Raw genomic sequence first — 15,168 nt, forward strand, 5'->3', positions numbered from 1 at the left:
CAATTTCAGAATTATAAATTTTTTTATTTTCATTTTTTACATTTTTAACATATGTAGATACTCTGTATAAATTAGGTCATTTTCCTATGTCTTACACTGAGGTTGCATATAATTTCTTTAATATTCACATATGAGATATAAAGAATCTAGATGGCAGTGGAACACAAATTTGTTTTCTTGCTGACCTATGATAAAACATATTATTGCAACAATAATGAGGCAGATTGTACTATATTGTGATGATCATGGATTGTTTATTTTTGAAGTAAATTCTGAATTTGGAAAGATGAGATTTTGTGGTACTAGGGGGAAAAATTTTCTAATATGTTTTAAGGGAAAGAGCTTCCTTTGTATAACACAATACTTATTTTAGAAATGTGTGTATGTGTATATAAACAGGGTATCCAGAACCTGGCTTGGTAATATCCTATATAATTAATAATAATATTAATTAATAATTTTAAAGAAGATATGTTGTGATGGGATATAAATTGTCCTTAGTAACCTATCAATATTGAATGTGTAATTTTGTTTAGAATTCGATGTCTTTTGGGGGGTTAATTTGGTAGTATGTGTTGCTTTTTGTGCTCAAGGCTGTTCTTAATATTGGAGGACCCAGAAGTCAAAGATCTTAGAACTGGCTATATGGTTGGAATTAAGAAACAATAATAGAGAACCCGTGGTAATGAAGAACTCAGTATTGAAGTGTATGGTTTAGAGTCTGAATGTGAAATCAAGCTTTTGAATTGTCAGTAAAGACTGGCAACTATCAGAATTTCTGAAGTATGTGATAATGGGGCTAGAAAGCTCAAGCATATACAAGAAACCCTAATAGTTCCTCCCAGTGACTAACTTAAAAGGTAGCATGATAGCTTTAAATAATAGAATGGTATAATTCCAACTTAGAGTATTAAAACAGAAAATAAAGTTCTAGGCAAAAAAGACAATTAGAACAAAATCTTGATGTGAGGCTGAGCATGCTTAGAATTACTGATATGAAGAATTCATCCTGACCCAGAAAAGGATTGCTTGTTAGGGAATAAAGGAGTCCAACTTACAGATAAGCTATATCCCAACTTAGTTTGAAATTCAGTATTAAAGTTACCAAAGAAATAGGGAATTAAGGTGGTAACTCAGTGGTAGAGCACTTTTCCTAGTATGTGTGAGGCCCTTGATTTGATCTCCAAACCACACAAACACACACACACACACACACACACACACACACACACACACACACCAAGAGAGAGAGAGAGAGAGAGAGAGAGAGAGAGAGAGAGAGAGAGAGAGAGAGAAGCTGTACTTAAGGCAAGCTTAAGCAAACATTTATTAAATATTCAGTATACATCAGACACTGCTAGGACCTTTCACTTGTGTCCCATGATTATTAAAATAACCTTGAGGCAGATTTAATTATCCTTGTTTTATACACTAGGACCCTGGGTCTTGGGTTATATACCTTACTCAAGGTCTATTAAAACGGACTCTTTATACACTCATGCATTCATTCTTTTTTTTTCTTTAATTCAAGATGTACATATGTAATACCTACTAATGTCAGCTACTAAAGGAGATTTCAGGATTAGAGACACTAAAAGATATGATGTTTGTCCTTTAAGAGCTTACAGGAGTTAGCCACTATAAATGGTTGTCCTATCAGGTCGCAGTAGTAGAGGTGTATTGAGACCATCAAGGAAAACTTAAGCTTGGATAGTTTAGTCTTGAGCTCTGGCAAGACTTTACCAGTTTGGTAAATGAAATTCTAAGTAGAAGTAACATCTTTAAGGCATAGAATATGGGAAAATATGAATATTAGCTAGCAGTGAGCAGTTCAGTATGTGAAGTATACAGCTTGGGGGATAGACAGAGTGGTGGATATGGAGAACATCTAAGGTGGCATCATAAAGGACTTTGTGTATTATATTATGGAGTGTCTCTTTTTATTCAAAAGATAATGATGACATTGAAAAATTTCTACAACAGGAATGATTTGATCAACTTCCGTTAATCACAGTATGAAGGTGGATTAGAGGGGTGTGTAAGGAATTCAGGGAGCATAGACTCAAATGAATTTAATCCCTTCTCATCTCTTATTTAAACTATGGAAATAATAGTAAAAATTAGAATGTGGGGGGGATTTCAGAGTTATGTTAGGAGACTAACGCTAGAGGACTTGCAGTTGATTTGGCAGTTTTGTTTTTTTTAAGTTTGTTAAATTTGTTCTGGGACAAACTATAAACAGTTGTCTTTGTATCTAAAATAACTCTTGGCATATAAAATGCACTTGATAAATATTTGCTGACTGGCTGACTGAAAAGAAGTAAGTGGAGGGGAGGAAGGGATTGTACAATGACTCCCAGGTTTTTTAATTTAGGCATCTGGGTTCTGAAAAAAAGAAAATAGAAAGATCAGTACTGAGTGTGAGCATGGGAAGTGTGGTGTTCTTCATAGTTTTTTGGGGGATGTGGTGCTCTTCATAGTTTACATGGTTTTAGTCATTTTAAATTGTTGAATTTTTAAGTTTATATTTGTGTTGGTAGTTTAAAAATTCTTATCCAAGTTATTCATGCTTTTCATTAAGGAGGTAAATAGTACAAAACAGTTGTGTGGCATCTCCTTTCCCAAGCCTCTCTATTCTCATTCCTACTCCATGGAGTTATTGCTATAAAAAGCCTATGGTATTTTCTTTCCCTTAATTATTTTCTGTGTGATTTATTCATGAACATACACAGTTTTGCCCTTCTTGACAGAACTGGAATTATTGTGTGCATATGTTTCTGTAAACAGTGTTTCAGAGAAACACCCTTTCATAGCAGTACGTTTTGGTGTCACGATATGGATGAGTTATAGTTTCGTATCCATTTCCCTATTTGGTAGTTACTTAGTTTATGACTATTACAAATAATGCTGCAGTGAATAATTTCCTTTTGCACATATCTTCATACACTGTGGAAGTATATTCTTAGGGTAAATTCTTAGAGAGGACACTTTAGGTGAAGGGTTTATATGTTCAAAATCTTGATTGTAGAAATTGTCCTGAATTTTAATATATTTTACATTTCTTCTAATACTATTTAAAAATCATCCAATTTATTTACTTACCAACAGTACATGTGATCAGTCTTTTATATTGTTTGCCAATCTGTTGATACATGTATTATTTAATGCCATGAAATCCCATTTTCCTGGAAACTAGACTTTAATGACACTAGTTTCTCTCCCCCTTGCTTTTTCCTTAAATGTTTGAGAAAATATTTTCAGACTTTTCTCTGTAAATGTTTCTAAAAGTTCCCTTAGCTCTCTAGTGACTCTTCTCAGTAATCTTATCTATATTCCTGGCTTTAACTATTGTCTATAAACTGACAATGATCATATACTTTTATTGACTTTCAGCTTAGAGAATAAAAAATCAAGTGCCTGCAACTTGACCTTCTTTCTAGATCTCATCTTCTCCTATCTGGAATGCTAAGTAGCTGTTGCTCTGTCTGGGATCTTTCCTTTTCACATTTTTGTTGTTGTTATTGTTTGTTTGTTTGCTACAAGATAATAAACTGTCTTTGCCTTTTATCATAATTGTCTGTATGTGTTTGTAAAATTGGCCTCCTCCCACTCCCCTGGTTGAAAATCTTGTTTCTTCTTGTCCATCGGGTGAAGTTTAAATTTCTTTTTGTGATTTTCAAATCCATGAAAAATCTGTCTCTCCTTATCTCTGGGCATTTCTTCTCCTTGATCCTCAGTCCTCCTGCCTTTGGCAATAGTTTACAGGTATAAGTGGGTGAATGTATTTATATTTTACTAGTTATAACTTAATTATGGCAAGTATTGTTTTTCAGTTGTAAAAAGTGATATAAAAGTGTAACGTATATATTTTAGTTTAAAAGGTAAAGTCAGTTACAAAAAAGATGAGTAATTATGCAGAAGGTATGCACCCAAAATAGTGTAGGACATATGCAAAAGATTTCAGACACATAGATCTCAGTATAGCTTCATTGGAATGAAAAGGTCCTCTTTAATATTAGCCTTGTTACTAAGATTAAAGAGTCTTATGTCAGCAGAATAGTGAGGTTTGGGAGTCAGACAAATGTGGGTTTTAATCTAGGACCCTTCATTCCCTCCTCTCCTCCTCCAGTGACTGCAACACCATACCCATTTTAGGTGCTGAGAATATAAAGGTGACTTAAACAACCCTTCTGCCAGCTGGAGCCCATGTTCTAGTGAGGGAAGACAGTAAAACAAGTGTATAATTAAATACATATGTCAGTTGGTGATAAGGACGTACGTTTAGTGAGGTGGATAGAGTGCCAGGGAGCTGTGGCTCTGCAGTCACTGCACTGTGTAGAACACTGGTGGTTAGGGGAGGGGGCAGAGGCAGAAACTGCTGCAGTAATCCATGCACAAAATGATGGTGACTTGAGGATGGTCACAGTGGAAGAGATAAACTGTAATTAATTTCTATTATGTTTTGTGAGTCTAAGCAAACAAAATTTCTTGATGGAAGCAGATGTGCAATGCGAGAGAAAAGTGAAGAATCATTGACAATTCTGTGGATTGAGTTTGAGCAACTAAGTCTGAGTAGCTGTCAATGAGATGAAGTATTTTGCTACAGTAGAGTCTAGGGACATTAATAATTTGGTTTTGGACATGTTAGTTTTAAGATATAATAAATGTGGGTATGTTAAATAGGCAATTAAAGGTTAGGGAAGATGTGTGGGCAGGAATTAAAAGTTCAGGACAGGTCAGCATGGTGATAGTATGTAAAGCCATGAGCTAGATGAGCTCATCCAAGAGTCTGTGAGAAGACGAGAAGCTGGAGACTGACTCTGGAGCACTCCAGCATTATAGGGCCAGGAGATGAAGAAGAACCCCCAGAACATACCAATAACCAGTGAGTTAAAAGTAGACTGAGAGAGAAAAATGTCCTGGAACTCAAGCATTTTTTTTCCTCATTTGCATTTTAAGGAAATGAAAGTATAGTGAGGTGAGCTACATATGATTGTATTGGTTAAACTAAAACTTGATTTCAGGTCTTATGCCTGGTAACTGAATTCCATGCTTTTCATGGTACTGCATTGTTACAGATATGTTTACTTGCTAGTAATCTGCTAATCTCTAGAGGTCTTTTTTTAAACTCCCTTTATGATGAAAGGATTTCTCTTATTATTGTATAATCTTCATGATTCAGACATTCATCTCTTCATTCCTTTATTCATTCAACACATTATTGTAATCATTCCATATTTACTGGGCCCTAGAAATACCATAGTCAGCAAAACATACACTTGGCCTTCATGGAGTTTTCACTTTAGTGAGAGGGAAGGACATTAACTGAACTTTTACATAACAAATTTTTATAATTATAGGAAAAGTGCTTCTACGTATGAGCACTTTGCTTTGAGTCTGGGGGTTGGCCTGGTGGTGATTATGAAAGACTTCTCAGAGGAAGGTATAATTAAACTAAGATTTGAAGAGTGAACAGCAGTTTCCCAAGTGAAAGGGTGAAGGGAAGAAGGTGCTACACTGAGGGAAGAATTCCTTCCCTTTGCCAAGACCTCCCTTCCTCTGTTAGAATTCATAATGTTAGCTTTTCATTTTTATTTTGATTTTAAAATGCATTACACACACACACACAAACACACACACACACACACACACACACACACACACACTAGTTGTAGAAGGACACATACCTTTTGTTTATTTATTTTTGTGTGGTTCTGAGGCTCGAACCCAGTGCCTCACTCATGCTAGGCAAGCACTCTACCACTGAGCTATAGTCCCAGCCCGAAAAATGTATTTTTAAGTATAGATTAATAGTTGATGAACTTTTCATAGTATTGAACTTTTCTTTCACTTCACTCTCTGGGAAAAATCAATTATTTGGACTGTTTAGGAGTTCACCTCAAAAGTCATTTGCTGTGAAAGGCCAAGGAGGACACCAGTTTTGCTGTTGTGAATTCATTAATGCTTTTATACTGATGTTTTGTTTTGTTTTGCTAATGCAACATATTGAGTTTTTCCAAAGGGATGGTGACATATCTGCCAAAATAAACAAATATTTTATTCTCAATTGATTTGGTGTATTACATGCACAGATCCCTAAGACTCCTTGGTTAAAAAACTATAGTTTATCAAGTTTTTTTTTAAGTTCTAACTAGTATAGGGACCAGGCAACTTTTCTTTTTCTTTTTTTACACTGTCTTCTATTGACCCATAGCTAGCATATTTTGTAGTATATGGTCCCACACATTGCTATAGTAGAAAATCCATTTGAACACTAGGAGGGAAATCTCAGGAGATGAATATTAAAATTACTAAAATTTTACTACACATAGGTGTCACATTTTAAAATACAAAGTATCATCCATTGTTATGGTGAGTTATAAGATACATTATGGCTAATGGAGGAAAATAAGAGGATTGGCTAGGCATTTAACAAATTAGGAGAGAAGGTTTGAAAAGGAAATTGATAGAAAAAAGCAAAAGATGAATTAATTTTTTGACTTTACCAAGAGATTGCTGAGCACATTTATCAAGCAAGGTGGTGGGACTTGCTTGGAATGACTACAAAGCACAGTGTGATGCTGAGCACATTACATCGGAGACTGATGTAGAGCAACAATATCAGAGATTCCTTTTGTTTGACAAAATGGACTTTCTCAAGCATATAAGCAGTTAGTTGTTTATGACATTCATTTTTTCTAGCCAAATGGGTTTATGTAAGACAGTATAGTTGAAAGAGAATGTAATATAGAGGTAACCAATCTTCATCTTTATTTCTATACTGCCATGTTGTATGACCAAGAGTTACTCTCTAAATCTTAGTCTATAAAATAGAATACCATGATGAAGTAATAAAATCTGATATTCATAATGATGACCCTGTGACAGTGAAAGTCCTGAAAAGTCTAAATTATTCACTATTTTTATAGTGTTAGCTTTGTCTCAAATTGTAATCTTTTTATTCCTTTACTCCCCATTGCTGAATAATAGTGGGGTAGAGTATATGCCATGCTTTCCTGTATGCTGAAATATTGCCTTGAAGCCAATATAAATAAACATTTATGGTTCTGAAGAAGATATTTATTCTGTCAGTGTTTGACAGTGAGCAAAATATTAGATTTTCTTGCATTTTCCTGCCTAATACTTCTCTGTCCCTCTTTGAATTTAGGAGCATGTATCCTGTTTGGAAATCCTTTCTCGAGGGAACAATGCAGGTAGCCCAGTCTCGGATCAATATATGTGAAAATTATAAAAACTTCATTTCTGAGCCTGCCAGGACTGTGAGAAGCTTAAAAGAACAGCAACTAAAAAGGGTATGTTCCCACTTTTTTTGTGTCTTTTATATATTTTAATACCTCACTGCTACATTTGCAGTCTGTAAAATTATGCTAAATTGCTTTTAAAAATTTGAATGTTTTAAAAATATGGTCACAGATGTTTTTGGGTGACATTTTACTAGAATTTCTCAACCATGTTTTATTAACTGATAAAGCTGAGTGTAATTTGAATTCATGGAAATTGGGAAAGTTCAGTAAATACTCCTTAGAAATATAACTCAAGTAAATCCACCTGTATAGTTTCACAGTATGGTACAGTTGGATGTATATTAAAATAATTGTAATTAAGTCCACTATATCTAGAGAACAGTTTGTATTAATTAGCCTCAGTTTCAACTTGTGCCATTTTGCATAATTAATCTTATTTTTAAAAGTCTAGTGTACTCTAAAGTTGAATTGTGTAGGATATACATAAGTAAAGTTTTTTTTCAAAAGGACCCATTTATTTGATTATCCAGAAATTTAAAATTCATAGGAAAAATATCATTATCTTATGTGATTGCTATAGTATGCTGTTGAAAGTATATGTTTGAATTGTGTCCTTTTTGGAAAGAGACTAATAAAAATGAAGATTATCATGATACTTAATAAGAAATAAAAGTTTTTTTTAAGAAGGTCTTAAATCAATAACTTTTTTTTTTAAGTTATAGGTGGACAAAACATCTTTATTTTTATTTTTATGTGGTGCTGAGGATCGAACCCAATGCCTCATACATGGTAGGCAAGTGCTGCAACTCTGAGCCACAACCCCAGTCCCAGTTATTGAAGTTTTTTAATAGAGATATTAATACTTCAGAATAGTAAAGCAATTATTTAAGGAAATAATATTTCAGAATCCATCCATTGTTCCAATTCTGATTGTCATTTTTAAAAATACTAATTTTCTTGTTTGCCAAAGATGATTTCAGTTGCATAAAATAAGTGTGTTAAATGCATATATGTGTATATATAAAATTTTAACCTCTTAAAAAAGAGCACTTTTTTCATAGTTCTTTTTTTTAATTGATTTTAAAAAATAAATAAATGACAGCGGAATGCATTACAATTCTTACTACACATATATACCACAATTTTTCATATCTCTGTTTGAATATAAAGTATTTGACACCCAATTCGTGTCTTCATACGTGTACTTTGGACAATGATGTCTATCACATTCCATCATCTTTCTAATCCCCTGCCCACTTCTTTTCCCTCCCACCCCTCTTCCCCATCTAGAATTCATCTATTCCTCCCATGTAGAGTACTTTTAACACATTTGTATAAAAATGTTTATGCTTATCTTTGCCCAAAATTATCTTGTTCATTGTAGACTATGTGATTAAACTATGTGACCACTCATCAATGATCTTAAGTTGGAAGAAAATGTACATTCATGTATGTGTATGTATCTGATTATGCAGAAAAAGGAATAGAAGGGAAGAACAGAGAAATAATACAATTTAACTTGCTAATCAGGCAGAAATATTGTGGTTCAAGTTGCCATTGTATTTATCAAATCTAACTGAATTACTGAAAAGTTCTACTTTTTTCAAAATCTGAATCTTTTTTTTTTCCCTGAGGGGTGTATATTCTATTGGAAACCTTAAATATTCTTCAAACAGAACCATAATCTTCAATCAGGCTCTTGTGTGCCCTACACAGAAAACTGTGGTTTTTAGGATTAAAGGCAAGGAGAGGGGAAAATACACTGGATGAGTGCTTAAATTTGGCAAGAGGATCTCTCAGGATGAATGCTCTTCAGCCAGTTTATCAGCTTTTGCCACAACTTCTTCAATGGGTCCCAATTTTTATGTGGTGCTGAGCATCCAACCCAGGGCCTCGCACGTGCTAGGAGAGCGCTCTGCCGCTGAGCCACAAACCCAGCCCCCAAAATCTGAATATCTTGAAAAACATTTAGCTACTTCTTTGCTTTTCCACTGGTGGATAGATTCAGACCTGAATTATACAACATTCCTGGGGGGGAAAATATTTGAGATTTGATAGGAATTAACTTGTATCATGATATAGATGATAATAATGGCATTTGTGTTTACAAAGCAGTTGTTGAATGTTATACAATGGGCATAACTATCATGAACCTGGGATTGCACATAACAAAACCTATTTCAAACTGGTGTAAGCCAAAATGAGATTGTATTATTTTTTATATCTGAATACTGCAAGACTTATTCAGGCATTGGCAAATCCAAGGCGGGCTCAGATGATGGTAGTAGAACTCACTCTTTCTTTCCATTAGCTCTGCATTCTCCAATGGTTTCATCTTTTAGTAACTCCTTCCACTTGTTGGTCCCCAGAATGCCACATTTAGAAATCTTCTGGATAGCAATCCCAGATTTTCAATTTTTCCAAAAGTTGTAGTAAAACTGGTAGAATGATTCTTCATATTGGCTACATCATTTTGCATTCCTACTAACAATGTATGACGAAGCTTCCAGTTTCTCCACAACCCTGCCGATACTTGTCTTGTTTTTTTTTTAGTTGTAGTTGGTCACAATACCTTTATTTTATTTACATTTTATTTTTTTAATGTGGTGCTGAGGATTGAACCCAGGACCTCACATGTGCTAGGGGAGCGCTCTACTGCTGAGCCACAAATCCAGCCCCCCACTTTTTTTTTAATCACCATCACAGTTGTGAGGTACTATTTCATTGATTATAATTTTGATAATGGTTAATGATGTTGAGTGTTCTTATATTTTTATCATAAATTTTTCCTCCACTGTTAGCTTCCTAATTTTATAATACTATAATTCTTTTAGTAATTACCTTAGAGATTTCAATATGCTAATTTATTAGATTACCTTGATTTAGTAATTTTACTGTTCCCCAAACTTAGTCCCAAATTAACTTTCATAATCTACCTTGAATTAATATTTTACTACCTCATGAACAATACAAAAATCCTCTAGCCCAGTGCAGTGGCACACACCTACAATCTCAGAGGCTTGGGAGTCTGAGGCAGGAGGATTGCAAGTTCAAAACCAGTCTCAGCAACTTAGCGAGGTGCTAAACAACTCAGCGAGACACTGTCTTTAAAAAAAATACAAAAAGGGCTGGGGATGTGGCTTAGAGTTCAATCCTCGGTACCAAAAAAAAAAAAAAAAAAAAAAAATCTTTCAGCGTGTTGTTCTTTTTATCTTCCTATTATGACTTTTGTTTTTTTAGACCTTTTGACTCTGTCCATATTTCTTTTATACTTTTTCTACTTTGTATTTCTACCCTTTTTTCTATATATACTTCTATTGGTCTATTTGGCTATTTATTAATTCTCGGTTCTTCTATTCCTAATATTTTAAAAACTTATCTTTTGGAATCTTAATGTATTTTTTCAGTTACAGAGTTTTAATGTGACTTTTTGGAGGTTAGATTCCATTTTTCAGTTGTAATTCTCCCTGTTTTCCATGTGCTCCTAATCTGTTTCATAATTCCACTAAATGAATCACTATGTGTTTTTTTTTTTATTGTATGCTGATCTTCTTGGTTTTCATTATTTGGTCTATGGCTTTAGTGTGCCTCACCATGCTGAACATTGTGGATCAAACATGTGAAGGTTCTTGAAGATGTTATTTCCAAATATGGTGATATTTAGCAGGCAGATAGAATGCTAGACCTTTGTCCTGTTAAGGTCTGGTTTTGGGGGTCTTCTAGGGGTGATCTATTTTACTTCTTTGGTCTTAACTGAAAGTACGGGATGCTTACTCCAAGACCTTTCTACTCTGACAAAACTTGAACTCTAGCTTTTCTTCTCAGCATCATACAGCAACTCTGATCTTCTGATCTCTGACCAGTCATTACCTACTTTTATCTGCTGGATTTCTTGGCGTTTCATTCTCCATATACCTATTAGAAATCAACAGATGACTCAAGGGAAAATCACATGTAGTGTTTTGAACTTGCTCCTCTCTGTAATATCCTTCTTTCTAGATCTTTGCCTTACAAATTCCTGATGTTTTCATCATCCCCTGAACTACAGACTATCTCCCCAGAATAGAGTAAGAATACTATTTTCTGTTTATATCCTATTTCTGTGCCATGATTCAACAGATGTCCTAAACGGAGGGAAAGTCAGGTTGAGTGGAGAGTTATGTAGGTGTGGTCCTCTTCTAGGTCTCAATTCTGTAAGACCGGGGTATGCTTTGTCCAATTTTCACACTTTCCAGACTATAGGAAGATAGGCTAATTCAAATTCTGTCACCATGAGAACCAGTTTCAACTTAATATTCTCCCTCTATAACATTAAAGTTAATGTTCTTTTTATAATGTTCTTTATTTTGGCAGTTTTCTTTTGTATACTTGGGAATAAACAGACAAATTATAATTATGAAGGACTTAAGATTATAATGAAAATTACAATGAGAATAATACCATAATCTTTTCTGGATCATTTTTTAAAAATATTTATTTTTAGGTGTAGTTGGACACAATTGCTTTTATTTTATTTATTTTTATATGGTACTGAGGATCGAAACCAGGGCCTTGCATGTGCTAGGTGAGTGCTCTACCACTGACTTACAACCCCAGCCCCTTCTGGATCATTTTTTATATGTGAATATTTGCTTTTAAATCAGAACAAGATCCACAGTAACATAAGGCTTTTTGCCATTCTTCTGTTTACTTAGTAGTGCCTTTGTCCATATTTTTCTCATTTATACTAGAGTTTATCTACCCTCCTTGAAATAACTGTGATTTGGGGGTTTGGGTTTTAGCTCAGTGGTACAGCACATCATTAGCATCTACAAATCTCTGCTTGGCCCCCAGTGCCACAAAAATAAAAGAAAGAATTGTGGCTCATATTTGTCTAATAATTTAGAATTTGTAAACTGCCACCATATCCATTATAGTGTTATTAGATTTAAAGAGATTTAGATTTGAACCTAGAATTTCAAAAATAAATAAGTAAAAATAACAAAAAACTGTTGAAATTCAATATTTAAACAGTTTTACAGAAAAATACATATAATTCATTTACCTTAGTAGACTACTTAAGCTCTTAATCATTTTATCTTCTTAGAACTTAGAAAAAACAGACTATTGATTATGAAGAAATAACAGAATTGGTTTATTCTTTTTTTTTCTTTATTGCCATGATATCTGCAACAGCAAGCCTTTTATGGTTGCTCTTCTTATGCCTTACCTTAATGTCAGTCATGATTGTTAGGCAAACTGTGACACTATTTGACACAGTACTTGAGATGGAAGTACCAGCTGTGCGTGGAATTCTAATTTGCAATTTTAAAGTCATTAAAAGTGCTGATTTTTCTCCTGGGTTTCCATCCTGAAGGAATAATGCATGGTCCTTCAGACAAACTCATTTCTTTCAGCCTGAAAACTAAAAATTGTATTAATTGCACTTTTGTATTTTACAGTGTATGGACCAGTTGACAAAGATCCAAACTAAATTACAAGAGACAGTGAAAGATTTGGCTAAAGGCAAAAAGAAGTACTTTGAGACTGAGCAGATGGCTCATGCAGTGCGAGAGAAAGCTGACATTGAGGCAAAGTATGTATTTTAATATTTCTGAGAAAATTATTATGCAGTTAAATGTTATTTTTGCTAATTAATACTTTGTTTTTTGTTTATATAGCATATAGATTTGTTCTTAGGTTGTGTTGGTTTCATTTGTTCTACATATGTTATGTACTTTAGGTCCCATTTTCATTTTATATTGACTGGTTTTTATCTGTTAAAGTGGCAAAGTAGGAATCTCTGACCTTTAAATTGAATATTTAGACAAGATAAATGAACATTGTACGAACAGACTTGAAAACTTATGGAGAGTCTAGTAAAAGTCATGATGATATCAGAAAGTAGGGTTTAAGAGCCTCATTTTATCATGCTAGACTCTAAAATTCAGTTATAGTTGAAATCTCTATGATATCTCAAGATGTCATTGAAGGAACAATGGCACATCAAGTGAACAAGAGCACTGACCTCCTTTTAAAACCCTATCCCAAGCACTGTTTTTTATTGTACATGTAATTCTCATATTTCTACTTTTTAAAGTATGCTTTAACAATTTTGTCAATATTAATTTCAATATATGTGAATTATAGTCCTTTATTTTGAGACTTTTTTTTAAATTTTATTTTTATGTGGTGCTGAGGATTGAACCCAGTGCCTCATGCACACTAGGCAATTGGTCTACCTTAGAGCCACCACCCTAGCCTGAGCCTATTAAGGAAAGGAAGGAACTGGCAATTGGTAATAGGAGATACCAATCAAGCGATAGAGATTTTTGCAATGACACTTTGAGGAAGTGTGTTAAATATTGGTGGGGGGGTGGGAAACCTGTGTTATAGAACTGAACTTAGGAGGCTTGTGATCAGGAGAGCTAAGACTTCTGTTCACAGTGCTGATTGTTGCAAAATCTAGGAGTCCAAACTCGTAGGCATGAAATCAGAAAGGTTTGGACAATTGTACAAATAGTCCAGCAAGGAGGGGGTTACCTCTAACATGTTGTTTTGTTGTCATTGTTGAGACAGGGTCTCTCTATGTTGCCCAGGCTGGGATCAAACTATTTATCCTCCTGACTCAGCTTCCTGAGTAGCTATTATTTATAGGTGTGTGCTAACACATCTAGCTTCCTAAAATGGCTTTTATCTGCAAGAAATTTAAGCAACTTTGTCAGCAATTTAGGAAAATTCAGGGGTTCCTGGGAAGTTTATTTAGTATGATGGGTTGATGAATGAATACTCACTGAATACTTGATATTACAGTGTAACATTTAATATTTTTCGAATTTAAGTTTATTGTTTTTATTTTATTTTTTGAGCATTCAAATATTTCCCATGCATTCATGGAGTCACTAAATCCATCTTTCCAATAAGATCTGGAGGTTAGCAGATCTCAGTTGGGATTATTGTACCATTCTGGCTTTTAGGAACTTGTCTTTTAAACTCTCTGGGATTCTAGAACAGAGAATTGACAGATTTGTAGAGCATCTACAAATGCCTAATTTAGCCATGGGTGGACTGTTCCTGAGAAGTGTGTATTTGACTAGGTCTATTTCACGGAACTGATCACGAGGAACTGCCTTCTCATGAGGCCAAATTCAAAGTGAGACATTTTACTTCAGTGTATAACTTCTCTGGAAAATTAATTCAACTACAGAGTAAAAAATTGGCTCTATGTCTTAATTCAGTTAATATTTATTTAGTCATTATATTGGGCACTATGTGTCACAGATAAGATAGGTGCGCTTTTGTGCCTTCAAGGAATTTAGAGCATATGATTTAAAAAAGTAACTTCATCATTTGTCTATTCATAGTAAACTCAAAGAAATTATCTACCTAAAGACACTCACCTAGTCACTAATTGCTTAGAGTAGTAATCTGAAAACACTGTTTTGAAAGCATAGAAAATGGAGAGATTACTATTGCCTGTTGATAAAGGAACCTTTATAGAAGAAGTGATGCTTGGGCAGATTCTTGGAAGAAGAATGAGTATGTTTTTTTTTCTAAGCAGAGATAGGAAAATCAGGAAGGGGACTAAGCACTGAAGTAAATATAGTTTTGATGGATGCTATGATAGGCCCATTAGGAGAGACTACAGGAGGAAGAGGGTTAGTCTGAAGGAGATGGTAAGTTCCATTTTGGATATGTAAATTCTGAAGAGCCTGGGAGACACTGACATGGATATATTTGGGAGGTGATCAAATATCTGTTCTTATGTGAGAATTTGGCACTGAGAATTGAATTCTGAAGGTTATAGGATGTCCATCAGTTATAGGGATGCAGTCATATATACAGTGAGATATGAATTTGAATTTGGAGACCCAAGGAACATTAACATTTGAAGGATAGATGGTGAAGACTAGTACACAGTATA

General features: G+C 34.3%; 1 pseudogene; it reads left to right on the plus strand.

Annotated features, from left to right (window-relative positions):
• The first annotated feature begins 7,172 nt into the window (after positions 1 to 7,172).
• Positions 7,173 to 15,168, plus strand: part of LOC143641094 (F-BAR and double SH3 domains protein 2-like) — a 130,853-nt pseudogene continuing 122,857 nt past the window's right edge.

This window comes from Callospermophilus lateralis, unplaced genomic scaffold (genome assembly GCF_048772815.1).
Source record: "Callospermophilus lateralis isolate mCalLat2 unplaced genomic scaffold, mCalLat2.hap1 Scaffold_84, whole genome shotgun sequence".
Classification (NCBI taxonomy): domain Eukaryota; kingdom Metazoa; phylum Chordata; class Mammalia; order Rodentia; family Sciuridae; genus Callospermophilus; species Callospermophilus lateralis.